General features: G+C 36.8%; 1 pseudogene; it reads right to left on the minus strand.

The window, feature by feature from the left end:
• Positions 1-754: 754 nt before the first annotated feature.
• LOC105262258 (proliferating cell nuclear antigen-like) lies at positions 755-18,007 on the minus strand (annotated as a pseudogene).
• Positions 18,008-20,620: the final 2,613 nt, after the last annotated feature.

Below are 20,620 nucleotides of genomic sequence, written 5' to 3' on the forward strand. Positions count from 1 at the left end.
GAAACATTTTTCAACCTTGTTAGCCCTGCCAATTAAATATCAAATTTACAATTTGCACATTTCTGCTCGGCAAATTCATGTAGCTAAAACAAGCAGAAATGTGCACCACTCAGCGCATTTTTTTTTTATCGAGAGAGCTGCAAGTTTTGCTAGTTTTTGAAGTATGGGAACGCGTTGTAGCAGAACTAGCACTAATTAGTACTAATTTGTAGGTTCTGGAACACAACTAATGTTATTGATGATTTTTGCCACATTTGAAAATTGGTATTTATGGGTCATAATGGGTTCTAATGCTTCCTTTACATTAAGGTGGACGGTATTAAAAGTTAGGGCCGGACGAACTTAATGTTTTTTTACTTGTTCAATGCATCACGTAATTTCCACTTTTATTACAACCTCCACCTTGAAAAGGAGAGTATACTAACTTTGTCATTATTTATGCAACAAAATAAATATTCGTCGTAGACTTTTTACAAGTTTCAGTACGGTCGATTGAACTTCTAGGGGTTCAAATTGTACTGAGTAGATTCTGAACCAAATAAACATATATTGTTGAACAAAGACGGACAACAATATGAATATTTTAGCTAGGATAACGCAACAAGTATTTAGACGATACTCACTTTTGTTTGTTGTCTGCCAAATAAATAAAACAACTTTATTCAAAGTAATGACACTGGCGGTCAAATACTAGCAAACCTTTAAGAAGAAGAGTAGCCCTTTTTTCTTGATTGTGGTGGGACCTCGCCGATTGTTATTCATCGATGTTAATGAAGTCTATATCGATGGGTTGGGAAGATTTCCAACGTGCTGGGCCCTTTGCACTTGTGTAGCTGTCAATGTCATAGCTATTTTTTCCAGATCATTTAGCAATCTATTCATTCTCTCAGAATCATGTTCTATAGGCTTTTTCTTATTTTGACATATGTTCGAATTTTGAATGTTGTGGCTCTGATGTTGTTGGTCTCCGGCCTGTTGCTGTTTCTCTCCCTTTCCCCTTAATATTGTTGTTGCTGATGAGTTTGGAGACCAATAAGGGTTTGATGTTGTTGGTGTGTCTGCCCTAACCTTTGGTCTGCATACGGATGGACATTTGAAATTCCCCGATTGCTTCTAGCAACTAAACCAGTCATGCATAGTATTGTGCCGAGCTCCGCACATTGTACACGTACCCATCCAGGTGCAGGCTCTGACGAAGTGACTCCTTCCGAGGAAGATTATGCGATACTTATGCATTAAAACTACGCTCTCCCTCTGTTCATTGTTCATCACCTTTAATGCCGGGCAGAACCTTAAATGGTGAATGCCAAAGCATAGCATGCATACATCAAATTGATCCATATTCATGATGAAAGCTGTGATAGATATAAAGGGCAAAAACAATGCAGAGGAAAAGAGGTTCCATTTAAGGCATGACCTATTATTCAGAGTCACATAATTTTGAAACACATACACTACACTACTACTACTAACAACCACTGACTGGAAGTATACGCAATTTAACCATTGGTCGAGATATGATACTTGTCGTAGTTTTTACATCAACTACTCTTACATGGTCATCATGTCCTTCATATACTTTTAAAACTTGTCCCATCTTCCAGTCATTCGGTGGTAGAAGTTCATCTTTTGTTAAAACCATACCATTTTCCTTCAGACTTCGATGGGGATACTGCTATTTATATCGCTTATGCAGTTCCTGGATATATTCATTTTCCCGTCTCTTGCTGAACATGTGATAAAAAGCTTTAACCCTTTCCCACCGATTTATAAGTGATAAATCATCTGTTGGCATTTCTGGAGCAAATATTAGTTACCTACTTCTCAGAAAGTGCGCTGGCGTTAAAGCTTCTAAATCATCCGGATCTTTAGATAACCGTGTTAACGGTCTCGTGTTTAAAACACTTTTAATTCCAACTAAAATCGTTGAAAATTCCTCAAAATTTCATTACCTTTTGGAAAGGAGATTTATAACTTTTAACACCTGCTTCCGATAATCCCCCCATATGTGGAACACTGGGAGGGGTAAATTTCCGTTTGAAGCCATTAACTATATACTTTTCTTTGGAGCTTTTTTAAGAAACTTTTGGTATTCTCTTATAAGTATACTTTTCGCCTCTACAAAATTTGTTCGTTATCAGACATAAAACATCTGGGCAACCCTCGTCTACCAGCTTCACTTGATAATGCTGAACAAGCTTCGAGGTGCACGGCCATTGTCGAAAAACATACAAACATACGACTTTAGATAAAGGAAATTACTGCAACTATGCATGATTTAACTCCTCGTGCGACAGATTCTTCCCATTTGAAAACTCAGATTTTTATACCCTCCACCTTGGAAAGGTGGAGTATATAAAGTATATATATTCATAATCAGCATAAAATTTTTAGTCAAATTAACGATGTCCGTCTGTCTGTTGAAATCACGATACAGCCCACATTATTTGACGCAGAGCGCCAAAATTTAGCAGAGCAATTTGCATTGTGTCTAGGATGGTTGGTATTGAAAATGAGATATATCGGTCCACGTTCTGGTATAGTCCCCATATAACGGTACCTCCCGATATTCGGTATTTTGATGATATATGCCACATTTTTTCGCGGATTTGTCTGAAAATTGGTATTTGTAGGTAATAACGGGTCCCTGAGCGTGTGGCAAAACATTGCATGTATAGGTCCGCGTTGAGGTAGAGCCCCCATATAACGGTACCTCCCGATATTCGGTATTTTGATGATTTATGCCACATTTTTTCACGGATTTGTCTAAAAATTGGTATTTTTTAGTCATAATGGGTTCCAGCTCCGGTGGCGAAACATTGCATGTATGGGTCCATGATTTGGTATAGCCCCCATGTAACGGTACCTCCCGATATTCGGTATTTTGATGGTTTTTGCCACATTTTTTCACTGATTTGTCTAAAAATTGGTATTTGTGGGTCATAATGGGTCCTAGTTCGTGTGGCGAAACATTGTAATTATAGGTCCACGTTTTGGTATAGCACCCATATAACGGTACCTCCCGATATTCGGTAATCTGATGATTTTGTCACATTTTTTCACGGATTTGTCTGAAAATTGGTATTTGTTGGTCATAATGGGTTCCAGCTCCGGTGGCGAAACATTGCATGCATGGGTCCATGATTTGATATAGCCTCCATATAACGGTACCTCTCGATATTCGGTATTTTGATGGTTTTTTGCCACATTTTTTTCATTGATTTGTCTAAAAATTGGTATTTGTGGGTCATAATGGGTCCTAGTTCGTGTGGCGAAACATTGTAATTATAGGTCCACGTTTTGGTGTAGCCCCCATATAACGGTACCTCCCGATATTCGGCATTTTAATGGTTTTTGCCACATTTCTTCTAATGTTTCTTTTACCCTAAGGTGAAGGGTATTAAAAGTTTGGCCCGGCCGAACTTAATGTTTTTTTATTTGTTCACTTTTTATACCCTCCACCATATTATGGAGGGTATATTAATTTTGTCATTCCGTTTGTAACTCCTCGAAATACTCATGTCAGACCCAACAAAGTATATATATTCTTGATCAGCGTAAAATTCTAAGACGATTTAGCCATGTCCGTCTGTCTGTCTGTCCGTCCGTCTGTCTGTTGTAATCACGCTATCTTTCGAACAAATTGAGATAGAGGGCTAAAATTTTGCACACATGCTTAAAACAGAAAATGGGCCATATAGGTCTACGTCTTCGTATAGCCTCCATATATCATACCCGCCGATATTCGGTATTTTGATGATTTTAGCGACATTATTTACGGGGATTCTTTCAAATTTCGCATGTGCAGTTCGTAATGGATACTTCAGCCCATGCCAGAAAATTGTTTGTGCAGGTCCACGTCTTCGTATAACCCCCATATAACGGTACCCCCTATATTCGGTGTTTTGATGATTTTAGCTACTTTATAAACAGATTTTTCTTCAAGTTTCGCATTTAAATATTGTAATAACTTATGACAAAAGTTGTCTATGCAGGTCCACGTCGTCGTATAGGCATTCGGTATTTTTAAGATTTTAACAGAATTTTTAACGGATTTTATTTTTTTTTTTTTTTTGGGTATTAAAAGTTCGGCCCGGTCGAACTTTCAGCTTTTTTACTTGTTTCTTGATGCCTTTTTATACGAAATACATATACATCCTACAAGAAGAAAACATGTTTATTATTAATTTTCCTTTTTCAATTATTGGTGCGCAATGTACAACTTCTTTTCGTTGTTCTGGTGGATCTTGTAAAATTATATTTGATTTTGGCCAATTATTTTCAGGACTAAGTAACCACATTGGACCAATCCACCATAGCGAATAATTACAAAAATCTGTCCATAAATGAACAGAACAATTTTTAACATTCAAATTTGAGACAACATATTTCACCAAGGATAAGAGCAATACTGCACCACAGAGCTCTAGTCTTGGTAAACAACTTTGCTTTTAGCTATCAACAATTTTAGAGTTGTGTTGATCTCTGTATTCATACGAATATATAATGTAGAACAATAGGCTTCCTCAGATGCATCACAGAAACCATGTATTTGGATTGTGGCCTCTAGGCAGAAATTAATCCATCTTGGGATTTGTATAGAATAAATTTTTGAAATTTTATCCACAAAATGTTTCCATTTAACCAATGATGTTGGCACTTCATCATCCCAATTAATACCTTCTAACCATAGGTCTTGCAACAAATTTTTTTCCTGTACAATTAAAGACGTTATCCACCCTGCTGTGTCAAATAGTTTTGAAACTGTTGACAAGATTTTCCTTTTAGTTTTTTGGCCAGTCGGTAATGACATTCCAACGAAAACCTAATGTTATAGTGGAACTCATATCTTCAATTCTCAATAAATTGTTCATTCAATAAATCCCCTGATCGGACGTTTGAAAACAAACTCCTGCCGAATGCAATGTATCAATTAGTTATTCTTGCGCAGAAGCAACTCGTGTTTTATTATTTTAGACGCAATTGGACCTTTTTCTCGAAATAAGGAGCACATTTTATACCAAAAGTAACTGTGCATAGTTCATAATCTTATATTTCTTCATTAACATTTTTTTCTGAATAATATTCTTTCATACTGCCGATCAGAAGGATGCACAAAGATCTATCGGTACATTTCAATGTCACCGTTAAACACATACTTATACCAATTCAAAATTACAGACACTAAATCATTTTGCTATATTGGCCCTGTATTTAAAGCATCATTTAAGGAATGTGAGAATTTCGTCTTACTCGATTCATTAAAAACCACTCTCACTTTTTTGCTTGTACTTTCTGGTTGAAATACAGCAAGGTGTAAAAAATATGAACATTACTTTCCATCAATAAAAAAAATACTCATTCAAAACATCATTATATGATTTTTCCAGTTCCTTATTTTATCTTAAGTTTACTTCCATATGCTCATAATGCTTCTTTGCTTTAAATCCGGACGAATCTAAACACATTTTGTTAGGAAATTCATCTTTAAATTTTACAACGAAATTCCCATTTGATCGACGATATGTCGTGTTTCTCACAATAATTGTCCGATCCCGTAGCAATTGGCATTGTATTATAGGCTTCTTGCTCCCAGGATTTCTTTAATGCCGAACTAATGTCATCTTCTCTACATTCTTCTTCTTTTACTAAAGCTAAACAAATTGTATTTGCTTTTATTGGCCCTTTTATAGGTACCAACCATATATTGAATTTTGAGCTATCATGCCTGCCAATATGTTTTTCTTAAATCCTTCCAATAATATATGTGGGACAACATCGCTCCCAATTAGCATATCTACCTTGGCAGAAATCATAAACCCAGGGTCTCTTAATTTTAATTCTTTTATACTTCCTAAGTCAGAAATGGATATTGTGTGTGTCGGCAGCAAACTCATTAAAGTTTTAATTTTGTTGGAGTTTGCAACAACTGTTCCATTCAGTCCACTTATCTTAAAATTTGCCTTTTCGGTACAAATTTCTATTCTTTTTACAATTTTCTGAGTTTTCAATCTTCGCTTTGAAGCAGAGTCAATGAGTGCTCCAACAGTAAATATTTCTCCAGCATGTTTAACTTTTACTAATGCTGTTGGCAACATAATATCTTCATGACACACTGAAACATGTGTTTCCACATTGGAAGCTTGAACTATTGAACTGAATGAACATGGCATTTCATCAATAGCATTTTCAGTGGTAAGAAAAGTATTTGTATTGTATTATATGTATTGGCTGAACAGACAGATGCTTGATTATCCCTTGTTACATTCTTGATTGTGTAGATTTCTCTTGTACATTACTATGCTTCTTTTTTCAAAATATGGTTCTTATAACACACGAGACGCCGGTGAATAATACCACAAAAATCATGAAAATACCGACTGTCTGGGGGTACCGTTATATGGGCGTTATACTGAAACGTGGAACTTTTTAGATAATTCTCTTCTAGGGGGTAAAGTACTCAGAAGGAACCCCTTGTGTGGATTTTAAGACAATTCCATTAAAACATTTTGTCTGAAATCATCAAAATACCGAATATCGGGGGATACCGTTATATTGAAGCTATACGATATCCTGGACTGATATAGATAATTCTCTTCCAGAGGATAAAGTAGTCATAAGAAACTCCTTGTGTGGATTTTCAGGCACTTCCATTAAAAATGTGGCTAAAATCATCAAAATACCGAATATCGGGGGTACCGTTATATGGGGGCTATGCGATATCGTGGACCTATACTGACAATTCTCCTTCAGTGGGTAAAGTAATCGTAAAGAACTACTTGTATACAATTTTGGACAATTCCATTGACAAATGTGGGTAAAATCCAAATACTGAATATCGGAAGGTACCGTTTTATAGGGGCTATATGATATCGTGGACCGATATATCCCAACTTCGAACTTGACCTGCCTGCAGACAAAATACAGGGCTAAATCGTCTTAGAAGAATCAAGAATATATATACTTTGTTGGATCTAAAATTATTTTTTGATGAGTTACAAACGGAATGACGAACTTAATATACCCACCATACTATGTACGGTGGAGGGCACCTTTAAATGTCAAAACAAGTTGTTGTAATGCTACATTCACCCTAATTAAATGCAAAAAAAAATAAAGCTTGTGTATGTCTTCTTCACTAAAAGTGTTTTACAATAAACAAATTTTTAAAAAATGTATAAGTATTCGCCAATATATTTTAATAACACTATTTGTTGTACACCTCACTCCCCTGAACTGCTTAACTTTCGTCGTCTTCAATGTTAGGCGCCAAATAATAACGTATATGACCCAAATCTTGTGTAACAACTGCACTTGTCCACACGATGGACTGGCCTTGGTGAAGGCATTCAGGTAACAATAGGCGAAGTTAGGGGATAGGCTCTTGCATTTCAATAATGACTGCCTCATCATCTTTGTCCACACTTGAACTTTGTGCCAATTTAACATTTACCGAACCAACATCACCAAATGCCGAAAATTTTACACCTTCCTTGGTACAAATCTCGGATGCGTGCAAATTCCATTGAATGCATGCGTACAACACATAGGTAATCGGTTTCGGGAATGCCCAAATGTTCTTTCTCGAGATTCATCAGTTACATTTCATAGTCGGAGACTTTTTCATGATTGGGCGATTCAAACATAAAGGCAAATGTGTCGGCATTATCCTTTGCTTATTAAGCTTTTCACGAGCGCTAAGATGCTAAATAGAAGCTAAGATGCTAAATAAGTGCAAAATCAATTGAAAATTGTGACCAAGACCCTGGATATAGCTGAAATCAGCGGATACCTACATATAAGGGTTATACCAAAGAATGGTTCTATACTTCTAATTATTTGAAAGAATGTGTTGTTCTTTGATAAATCTCAAATTACACACAATGTAGACCGACCTGATACATATTTTTTACAAATTATTATTCATGTAACCCCTAGGACTGTATCAAATTTAACACTAACTTTTGCGGAGTATAGAGCCCTTTGTGTATGGTTAAGCTATATAATATGGACCTCAAAAGAGTTTGACCCGGGAACCCTTCTTTTGGGATTTTTATCTACCATCCGAAAAATTACCTTACCCCATGATTGTCTGCGGTGTAGTGTAAAAGATAGCGCATAGTCCCCGTATAACGTTACCTGTGATTTAAGTGCCTCTTCATATTCGGTATTTCACCGATTGCAGTCCCAATGAATTTTGCATTTTGAGTTCTCATTGGATGGACTATTTCCATATGTAGTCAATTTTTTGGTGTTTCAGAGCTCAGAATCGATGGGGATTTCTAAATTGAATTCCTTGCAATATGAGTAATTTAACTATCATAAATAAAGTTTCATCATTTTATAAAATTTCGTCCTTTTGCATGTTTTTCTTACAATTTCTACTGAATGAACTGTAATTTGACATTTAAAGTTTTCGGTCTTGTGAAATCGACTGTTTACTATTGGTTCCCCAATAGACATAACCCCAATTTAAAAGTATGTTGAGATCATAAGTGTTTTGAAGCTTTGAGAAGTATTTTTTAATCCAAATAAAAAATTTTGGTACGGCAACCATATAATTATATTATGCATAGAAAATATGCCGAATTTCTCCATTTTTTTTGTTTTTTTTTTTTTTTTTTTCAATAAGAATTTTCAATTCCAAAAGGCATTCTGAAACAATTCTACTCAAAATTCTATATCAAAATAGAACAGCAACTTTTTTCAATTCCGCGATTTTTCCAGATGCTTTTCGTAAAATGTTCTTTCATGAAAACGTTTAAAATGTAATTACAAATACCCAAAAGAAAATTTGAGTCAAATCGACCCAGCCGTTCTCAACTGATGTGTTACTATACTTATTTACATTTTTACATATAGATTTAAAGAAGTAGGTGTGGCCAGTTCCTCTAACCCCAAGTCAAGATTACGTCGTATACTAACTATGGAACCTATATCTTCATGATTTTGGCAAATATTAGGATTTTAGGTAAATCAAAAAGAATGAGCGTTAAATTGGGCGAAAAAATGAGCGTAAAATTGGTCACTTTTTCCTTTCATAAAAAACTAAGTCGTGGTAGGACGAACATTTAAAAAAATTATCCAAATCGTTCCCGCCGTTTCAACTGATATATAGATAGATTAAAAAGTAGGCGTGTCAGTTCCTCAGCCCCTAAATAAATACTTAGGGTTGAAGGGAAAGTCAACAGTATTTCGTGTAATAATTTTCAAACCGACATCTTCATTATTTGGCAAATATAAGGATATTATATAAATCAAAATAGAGGGCGTAAAAGAAGGCGTGGTCAATATTTTTTTCTTTAAAAACATAACTCGGGGTATGACGAACGTTTGTACAAAAAGTTATACAAATAGGTCCAGCCATTTCCAACTGATTCCCTTACCAACGAACAACAATTGATTTATATATATATATATATATATATATATATATAGATTTACGATTTTCACATTTTGTAAAGTTGTTCTCCAAAAACAATTAGTCTTGCTAATTCCGAAAAATATTTTCAAATTGAAAGCACAAAAAAAAAACAAGTAAAAAAGCTGTAAGTTCGGCCGGGCGGAACTTTTAATACCCTCCACCATTTGGTACAAATTTGACAGTTTCAAAAAAAAAAAAAAAATAATAAATAAAATAAAATCCGTTAAAAATTCTGTTAAAATCTTAAAAATACCGAATGCCTATACGACGACGTGGACTTGCATAGGCAACTTTTGTCATAAGTTATTACAATATTTAAATGCGAAACTTGAAGAAAAATCTGTTTATAAAGTAGCTAAAACCATCAAAACACCGAATATAGGGGGTACCGTTATATGGGGGTTATACGAAGACGTGGACCTACACAGACAATTTTCTGGCATGGGCTGAAGTACCCATTACGAACTTCACATGCGAAATTTGAAACAATCCCTGTAAATAATGTCGCTAAAATCATCAAAATACCGAATATCGGGGGGTACGGTATATGGGGTCTATACGAAGACGTGGACCTACATGGCCCATTTTCTGTTTTATGCTGCAGTATCTATTACGAACTTCAAATACCAAATTTGGAACGATTCCGTTAAATAATGTCGCTAAAATCATCAAAATACCGAATATCGGGGGGTACCGTTATATAGGGGCTATACGAAGACGTGGACCTACACAGATTATTTTCTGTCTTAGGCTGTAGTATCCATTACGAACTTCAAATGCCAAATTTGAAACAATTCAGGTGAATAATGTACCGTTATATGGGGGCTATATGATAACTTGGACCTACATGGCCCATTTACGAACTTAACCAGCCTACTGGCAAAATATACATGTGTGCAAAATTTTAGCCTTCTATCTCAATTTGTTCGAAAGATAGCGTGATTACAACAGACAGACGGACGGACAGACGGACATGGTTAAATCGTCTTAGATGGTTTTTGCCACATTTCTTCTAATTTTTCTTTTACCCTAAGGTGGAGGGTATTGAAAGTTCGGCCCGGCCGAACTTAGCTGCTTTTTTACTTGTTATACCCTCCACCATTCTAGGGAGGGTATATTAACTTTGTCGTTCCGTTTATAACTCCTCGAAATATTCAAATAGACCCTACAGAATATATATACTTTATTCTGGATCAGCGTGAAATTCTAAGCAATGTCTGTCTGTCTGTTGTAATTACGCTATCTTTCGAACGAATTGAGATAAAAGGATACATGCATTGTTTACCAGTAGGTAGGTTAATTTCGCAAATGGGCCATGTCGGTCCACGTTTTCGTATAGCCCCCTTATAACGGTACCTCCCGATATTCGGTATTTTCATGATTTTAGCAACATTGTTTACCGGAATAATTTATAATTTCGTATTTGAAGTTCGTAATAGGCACTATATCCTATGACAAAAAATTTCGTATGCAGGTCCACGTCTTCGTATAAGCCCTATATAACGGTTTTCATTTAATTGGTAGTTTTCGGATTTTTTTTTTCAAATTTATCAATTTTCTTCTTCTAAATTGTGGTGGGTATTAAAAATTCGGCCCACCGAACTTAGCTGCTTTTCTACTTGAATAGGTTTTAACTGTCGAATATCCTTTAGTTGCTGATATTTTCAACATTTTAGAATTGAGTGATTACAATATTTTCAGTTATTCACCTGCTGATTAGAATTTTTTTGAAGACGAACCCATTCCATTCTATACTTTACTTCTCCGGATTCGGGACGATTCATACAACACCATCAGAATGAATGAATGAAGCGAGCTCTACGGGAAGAGCAAAGCTTCGGCTGCAAGAGTTTTTACTAAGTACTCATGGTCAACAGGGATATGCAATGCTACGGACGCAAGAGACCTTAATAAGTACTCAGCCGGGATCTACAAGATCATTTAAAACAACGAATGCAAGAGACCTTAATAAGTACTCAAGCAAGATCTATCAGTGTAGCAGTCACCTTTAAGGAGAATCCAAGCCAAATCTAGAAGGATGTACAAAGCTATGGTTGCCAGAGTCTTTAATAAGATGCTGTTCTATTGGGGTTATTTATACACGCAGAAACGAAACTTAAATTAAAATGACCGATAGGCCATTTTATCGGTCACACCGATATTATTTAGCATTCTAAAATTCTACGTAAAAACAATAAATATTTTTAATACGACGATAATTTTAAGCAAATATACAATAGTGGATACAGTAACGATGATCAACAAATTTAAAAATTTTATCAAGCTCACAATTGGGGAAGAGAAGAATGGTTCCATGTTTAGACATCCTTATAAGAAGGAATATTGGGTAACTAGAAACTGATTGGTACCTAAAATCGACGGCATGCTCCCGAATAATTAATTGTTACTCTTAGCATCCCTAACAAATGGCAGTTAACAAAGAACGAATCCTGTCAAATAGAATATTTAATATAGTTGATGAACAATTTTTCGACAACAACAAAAATAATTCCCAAAAGCTCTAATTAAATATTGAACGAAAAGAAATTTTATCAATTACAAGAGTACTTAAAAGTTACAGAATAGGCCTACTAATCTCAAATTGAATGGGAAGGAAATAGTCCGTAAGCCAAATTTAGGCATAACCAAAAATACGTTAAAAACAAGGCTTTCCGCACACAATTCAGACACCAATGTTAACATTAGAAATCTAAACACTCTTAATAAACTGATAGTAAAGAAATTTAAGTTTAAACGAGGCTTTCGTAATATGCAAACAACAACCAAGAAACAAAGTTTTCCAAAGTTTTATGAAATCATTAACTTTTAAGGTGGGTTATCCATCTTCGGTTCGAAAGCCGGCTAAATCTTCAGACTTTCATCCGATCCTTCGGTCCGATAACACTTCAACCACTCCATATAAATTTCGGTCAGGAGACGAACCGAATATACATCCGAAATCGCAAGCTTTTTGACATAATTATAGTCTTCAAATAAGTAATGTACCCATATATATTTTTATACCCTACACCACAAGGTGGTCAGGGTATTATGTCTTTGTGCATTTGTTTGTAACAGGCAGAAGGAAACGAGATAGACCCATAGTTCCTTTTGGTGATCTGCATAGAATCACATTCTAAGTCGATTTATGCATGTCCGTCCGTCCGTCCGTCTGTCCATGTATTTTTGTAAACAAAGTACAGGTCGCATTTATTGCCCGATCCAGATGAAATTTTGCAAAGATCTTTTGTTTGGCCCAAGGACGAACCCTATTGAAATTGGAGATAATCGGTCAAAATTTAGATATAGCTCCCATATATATCTTCGTCCGATTTGCCTTCTATTGTGCACCAAACGTGTAATATCAACCCGAATTGTATGGAATTTTGCATATACACCCAAATTAGGCCTGAAAATATGTGTGCCAAATTTGATCGAAATCGGTTCAGATATAGCTATAGCTCCCATATATATTGTTCATCCGATTTGTTATTTTTGTCCACCGCCGCCGTAATATGCACTATGCAACAACAATATTTGGGGAAAAATATCAAATACAGCTCAGAAATACATTTGCTAAATTTTATCGAGATCGGTTCAGATTTGGATATAGCTCCCATATATAACTTCGTCCGATTTACCTTTTATTTCCACCAAACGTCTAATATTTGCTTAAATGGGATGAAATTTGGCACATACGACCGAATTGAGTCTAGAAGGTAGTATGCCAAATTTGGTGAAGATCGGTTCAGATATAGCTATAGCTTCCATATATATTATTCATCCGATTTGTTATATTTGTTACCCACAGCCGTAATATGCACTCCGTAACAACGATATTCAGGGAAATATATCAAATACAGCTCGGAAATATCTTTGCCAAATTTTATCGAGATCGGTTCAGATTTGGATATAGCTTCCATATATATTTTTATCCGATTTCAAATTAATTGTGCACCAAATGGGCAATACAATTCCGAATTTAAAAGATACACATGCTTCGGCATATTTAGTCCTTTGAACATTAAATTATAATTATAATCATAGCGTGTATGATTAAATTCTCCCATAAAAACTTTTAATTGTTATGTGGAGCTCTACTTAATTAGCAAAGTGGTGTAGGGTATCATAAAATCGGCCCCGCCTGACTTTAAGACTTTCTTTACTTGTTAAATATAAAAAGAACACAGCAAGTCTTTTGTCTTTAATCTTGTAATAGTACATTTAATTTGAACAAAAATACTTATAATTGTGTAGACAAGGACAATACACAGTAGTTACATTGCTTCCAAATTAATTTTTCACATGTAGATCTTGTATTTCATCAAGTGAAAAAATATAAATTGTAAAAATACGTACGTTGTTTACTTTGACTTTCATGGTATATAATTATCCTATATTTAAACTAGATTTATCAATATAGTACTTTTAATTCTTGTAGTTATGGAGCTTTATATGAGCGGAGCAATTATTGTCGCTCATATTACAATATTACATTTTCTTGTAAGTCGATAAGGAAATTTTTGGTTGTATTTCAATAAAGAAAAAATACATATAATATACATTATTATATTACTAAAATTATAAATTAATAAATCAATATTTATGTTAAGATAATTTTTTACCCCAAATAGAATGTATTAAATAAGTTACCACAATTTATTAATATCAAGTTATAAATTGGATGAATAACTTCCACCTCCCAACACTAAATCAACACTAATGCCACATTTGAGATTTCAAACAATATCCCACATCACACACAAGTTAATACTATTTAGTAATTTCCGTACTTTTTAGTAGATATTTCCAAGTTCCCCGCCATATATCAACCAATTCGCACACAAGGTGATTCTAATTCCAAATTTTCAGACTTCCAACTCAACTCAATTCAATACCCAAATACCAAAATTTAGTAACATTTGTAATTTTTAGTACGTAATTCCACCACTTCAAACCTACACACCAACATCGACCACTATTCATACATCTATCGTACCACCTCTATATCTCAACACTACACACCAATTCTGACCCAAACCAATTCTGACCAAAACTCAGAAATTTAACTATCCCTACGATCATTTGTACCAAATTTAATAACATATAGTACATATAAGTACTAATTTCCAAAGCTTCCTACATACCCCAATCACACACATCCATCACACAATATTTACTTCATACAATCTAATAGAAATCTTATTTTCAAATTTCAGGCTTCCAACTTTACCGGTTCACCCAAAATTTAAATTGTACCAAATTTAGTATCATAAGTCCGAATTTCCGAAACCATCTAAATAACTCAACCCTACAATGCAAAAGTAATCTTTGTTCAGGATTCCAATCCTATCGGTTTTCCCAAAACTTAAATTGAACCAAATTTAGTACACATAAGTACGAATGTTCAAAACTACCTACATTTTTCAGTCCTCGAATGCAATTGAAATCTTATTTTCAAGTTTCAGAAGTTACAGAGTTTACAACGGGTGTTGTTAACGACTTTTGGAAAGGCATCCCATAGTGGAAGCCATATCAATACATAACACAGAGACTTTGGTTTCCTGTATCCACGGAGGCCTCAGCTTTCCACCCACACAGAGTCTTCGGATTCCTGTAACACACGGAAGCTTCGGCTTACCCACAGGGACTTTAATTCCCTGTTCGTATAATTACGGAGTAGTTGGTAATCGTAGCACGTAGAAGTAGTAATAATCACCGCGTGAACCGAATTCCCGAATATCATCGCATCGTCGTTCCGATCATCAACCGAATTTCCGAACGTCATCGCATCGTCGTTCCCGATCATCAACCGAGTTCCCGAACCTCATCGCAAGATCTAAACAAAATAAATTGTTTTATTTCGTAAGGTTTAGTGGGTTCTTATGCCGACCCTGGAGACGACTGAGCATATCCAAGCTGACGAAAAAACCACGTTACAAATGGCTCGAGCAGGGACATGGTTCGGAATCGAACTGCGGAAAAACCGACACCACCAACGACGACGGATCTACTCAGAAATGTGACAAAAAATTGAAGCCCAAATCACTGGGATGGATCTACTTACTTAAGAAGGAGCAACTTATAGAACAGTGCCAGGCTGCAGAAACTGAGGGATATACGGTCGAACGCCTTAGAAAGCAGTTGCAGACTTTTTGCGGAGAAAACGGCAGGGAGGGTCGACCGAAAATCCATTGCGGGATCTGGAAAACGAACTTAAAGACGAAGAAAAGGTAGTTACAAAACAGCCTTTGTATTGTCCCGAGCTGCCTCCCCGCATCGATGGAACCTACGATTCACGAGGATGGTGATCTTCTTGAATTCTTGGAAAGACTGGAAGAGCTTTCTGATTGTTATCGGATTCCTCATAGTCGACTGATTTCTACGTTACCGAGCATTTTGGAAGGCAACGCCCTCAAATGGTACATCTTGGAGCGCTTTCCGCACGGAGGCCGAGAAATTTTCCTATCAAAAAGACACTTGTCCCAACTTGAACACTCCTTCTACAATCGCGGTCAATACAATCGGTATAAAGCGAAAGATTTTATTCTCCAAATGCTAACCAGCGCCAAACAACATCCCACACTTCGCACCATGGATCACCTGGAGCGAATTTACGACGGTCTCCATCCCGAATATCGCCATTACGTCCGTCGAAGTGATTTCACTACTCTTGACGAATTGATTTCGCTCACAGACGACTACGAACTGCTGAAAAGGAACGAAACCTGTGCCGAGCGGCCACATACATCACACATGGTGTCTTACCCTACGGACGAATACAATCGTGCCACGCACTGCAGGCGTTGCGGCAAACCAAGGCATAGAAGATTCAAACGCATAAAAGGGTAGTGTTAATATAAATCGGACCCAGTGGGATTCAGTTCAAACACATAAATTTGAACTGACACTTACAGTCCTTAAAATTCTCCTTACAAGCACATAAACTTGAAGGAAAGACGATGATTATCAGAAAAATCCAAATTTGTATTCTTTTATACAAATAATTTCTTAACATAATTGATTACTTGCATAAAGTAAAACTAGGTCAAATATTATTAATACAAAGTGAATAAATGAAATTGTTAAATATTGAACCTAAATAAACGTTAATAAATGGCTTGCATGAAAATGCTGAATTAACAAACTACAATAAAGCTGTAAATGCGTTACAACTAAACTACAACTTAAATATAAATATGTATGTAGATACGTATGTGTTAACATTCTCCGCCGCGTTGACAGTGTCCAAGCAGAAACGGAGCCATTTGTTGCTGATTGGTGAGTTCTTACAGCTGGAGTAGGTGTAAATTGAGCTGGTTTGTTGAACCTTAAATATATTCTCCAACTCAGCAGACCAAGCAGAATAATAATGCAGCAACATAACGAGGTGTAGCTAACTGCATGATGGTGAAGACTGGTGGAGTGGATAAGTTGTGGCAAATGCTTAAGAGTTGATTCATTCAACTGCCGTTGTATATTATTCAATACTTCCAGATGAACCTTGTAAGAAGTAGTGTTCGTGAGCGTTAAAATCTTTTCTTTTTCCTGTGGTGGACTTATAGAATGGATGCCTTTTAATCTCACATATGAAGTGTGTATGCTGTTTGAGGGTTGAAAATGACCATGTATGGTAACAAAATGGTTCTTCATGACACAGTTGGAACCCATCTCCATTATTCCGGTATTCTTGATGATGATAAGATTTGTCTCCGTACCGCATACAATAGAAGATTCAACATCGACAGTAGTAGCGAAGATCCATCTATTTTGATGATGCAATTGGGTCCATACTGCAGATCCAATAATCTTGTTGAGATTGCAATTGGCAGTTGAATGATTATTAAAGATATTGACTTCACAGGGGTTGGCGACTGCGTTCCTCCGGTGTTTGGACCGCTGATTTCTACAGATGTATTCGTCATTCTTTTTTTAAGGCATCTTGATATGTCCTCAGGTTGGAAAAGTATGTATTCGTCTCTGTGCGAATCTGTAGCCAAGTATGACTTTTCTGGCTTAATGGCTATTAGAGTGCCATTCCTTATTGTTGGAACGGGTACTACCTTGAATAATTCAAAAAACTGTTGATTGACTAAGGGTATCTTGACCTCGAAGATGACTTCATGCTTTGTCACTGCACCCTTGACGCTCATAAGTTTATAGAGCTCAATCAAGTTCTCATCGTCCGTTGGTAAAGCATGCGAAATTGGAAGATTAGCCTTGATTATGTTAATTTCTTCTCTCAATTGATGAGGAGACAGTAAAAGTGGACTTTTTTGCCATTATGTGTATCGGTAAGTACACTAATGATTTCCGACTCTACTCTCTGCAGGTTCATTGCGGAGAATACCAGGTACGTTGACAAGAGTCCGACAAGCTGCGAGTTTTTTAACTGGGAAGACTCTTTAGCCACATCATTATTTATTTCTCAACCATTTCTGAGATCTCTTGTATCTTTTGTTGATTGCCGATCTCATCCTGTTTTATGACATTAATGGTAGAGTCAACTATTGAAGTTTGGGCTTTCAACAGACTTGTCATGTGCTCGTGCTCGATTTTTGCCTTGCTAATGGTTTTAAACATTTCTTCTGCATAATCAGCATCAAGGACACCAAAAAGCAAACGCGCAATTTTGCCGACTATATTGAATGGAGATCTTTTAAACCGTCTGTTGGTCAATAACTCCTTTTCCTGTAGTAGTTCATTTTTAATGTGTTTGAGATTGCTCACGAACATGTCACACATCTCGTGTTGCTGAATTACAGGACACATCTGCTTGCAGCGATTGTAAACCGGTTGAAAGCGACTTTATTTCTGATGCAAAAGGCGTTAAATCGTAATACACCAACATTTTCCCTTCTGCCGTGTTAAGTTTTACTGTTCCCAAGCCTTCAAAATATAATCCCAGATCATTGTGAAATTGCGTTATTTTCAGCATGTCGCATAGGACCACAGGCATTAGAAGCAATGTTAATATTACTGATAGCATTATGGGGCAATTTGCGATCTTCATTCTTTTCCTCGGGATGGTATCTTTCCGATCTTCCTCTTGCCTAGAAGAGCCGATGTCACCCTGCGTTGTCTGGTCTGTGGATAATTCACTATGCTCCTCTGGAAACAGTGGAGCCAGCCTCTGAATGGCCGGTTTGTATACTCCAGTTGATGTTTTCACATCAGCAACTCGTACAGCTCCATCGTCACCAGCGAACACATTGAGAATTCTTCCCAATGGCCACTTCATCGGTGGTAAATTATCGTCCTTGATGATGACCATATCACCTTTCCGAAGATTGTACATCTTTCTCCTCCATTTGTTCCGTTGTTGCAGTTCGTGGAGGTATTCATCCGAACATCTTCTCCAGAACTGCTGCTTGATATGTGAGAGCAGCTTCCAATGAGATGTGCTGGATGTCTTAACAGATTCTGCTCTGCTGTCTACTGTAGTTAAGTGTAGTTAAAGCCTCCCCGATTGAAAAGTGTCCTGGTGTTAATGCTTCAAGACAATCTGGATCGTTTGACAAAGGCGTGAGCGGCCGGGAATTTAGGATTGCTTCTATCTCGATTATGATCGTTTCCAATTCCTCATGTGTTAGGTTTTCCGTTGACACGCTACGTACCAAGAGGCGTTTCGCGGACTTCACTGCTGCTTCCCATAAACCTCCGAAATGGGGTGCTCTTGGTGGGATGAAATGAAAGTGAATGCCTTTAGCGCTTGAGGTTGAAATAATTGATTTTTGTGCTTTATCCGAATATATATTTTCAGATAGCTCTGCTAAATTATTCTTGGCTCCAACGAAGTTCGTAGCATTGTCGCAATATATGTTTTGGCAGTGTCCACGCCGCGCAATGAAGCGTTTAAGTGCGCCAATAAAAGCTTCTGTGGATAAATCAGACACAAGTTCTAGGTGAACTGCCTTTGTCGCAAAGCAGCAGAAGACAGCTACATAAGCCTTGGTTGGTCGCTTACCCCTCACTTTGTAATGTATCGAGAATGGCCCACAATAGTCAACTCCAGAGTTTATAAATGGCCGTGCGGGAGTTACTCTTGTTGCTGGCAGCTGTCCCATTATTTGTTGATACAGCTGGGGTCGTGCTCTGGTGCACCTTATACATTTTTGAATCGTTGATCTGGCAGTTATTTTCCCTCTGATTGGCCAAAATCGTTGTCTTATTGTGTTTAACAGCATTGAGGTCCACAATGTTTGTTTTCTTCATGAATCGTCGTAAAAAACAATTTTACTAATGGACCGTAATATGGCAATATTATATATTTGCCTCCGGTTGAAACATAGAATGTTCCAATCTTCCACCTACGCGAAGGACACCTTCTTCATCCAAGTACGCCGACAGGCTTCATAGAGAGCTGTGTTTGCTAATTTGCTTCTCAGCTTTCAACTCTTTTATTTCAGTTGCGAATTCTGCCGATTGTATAGCATGAGTAATTAACCGGAGGGAGTCATCTAACTCCTCAGGGTTAAGGGCCTTACTTCTGGGCTGCTGAGACCTTTGTATCCGCGCATTTCTTATGAATCTGAGGACGTATGACACAATCCTTTGTAGTCTCCTGAAGGAATTTTTGTGATCAGTTCCATCTATAAAGTGGATGTCAGAGGTTACTATAGCAGTCGTAGCGACAACCTTTAGCTCCATGTTATTTGTAAGAGCATTTTGAGGAGGATTTAGCAGGCCACAACTCCTCATTTCCATGAAGAAAAACTGGACCATGAAACCATAATCGGCTCTTATATAGTTCTTTGAAGCTTTAAAGCAATCCTTACTCCATTACCCAGTTCAGCTGCTACCACTGCGACACATAGCTCTAGTCGAGGAAGTGTTTGCTGTTTCAACGGAGCAATTTTGGATTTAGCGCAGATCAGGCGTACAGCTACGAGACCATCCTTTGTAACAAAGCGAATGTATACAGCAGCGCCAAACGCTTTCTCCGACGCATCGGCAAACACATGTAATTGCACCTTTGGCGGAATCTGCCCACCGAATACATGCCGTGGTATTTTGAAATTGTTGAGACCTCCAACTCGCTTCGAAATGTTTTCCAAGTAGCACAAAGTTTTTCGGGTAATGGTTCATCCCATCCTAATGCAAGTTGCCACAGCTGCTGGATAAACATATTTGCTTTTACAACAATTGGTGCAAGCAGACCAAGTGGATCAAAGAGTTTCGCTAGCTCAGACGTAA

Source organism: Musca domestica, unplaced genomic scaffold (genome assembly GCF_030504385.1).
Source record: "Musca domestica strain aabys unplaced genomic scaffold, Musca_domestica.polishedcontigs.V.1.1 10, whole genome shotgun sequence".
Classification (NCBI taxonomy): Eukaryota; Metazoa; Arthropoda; class Insecta; order Diptera; family Muscidae; genus Musca; species Musca domestica.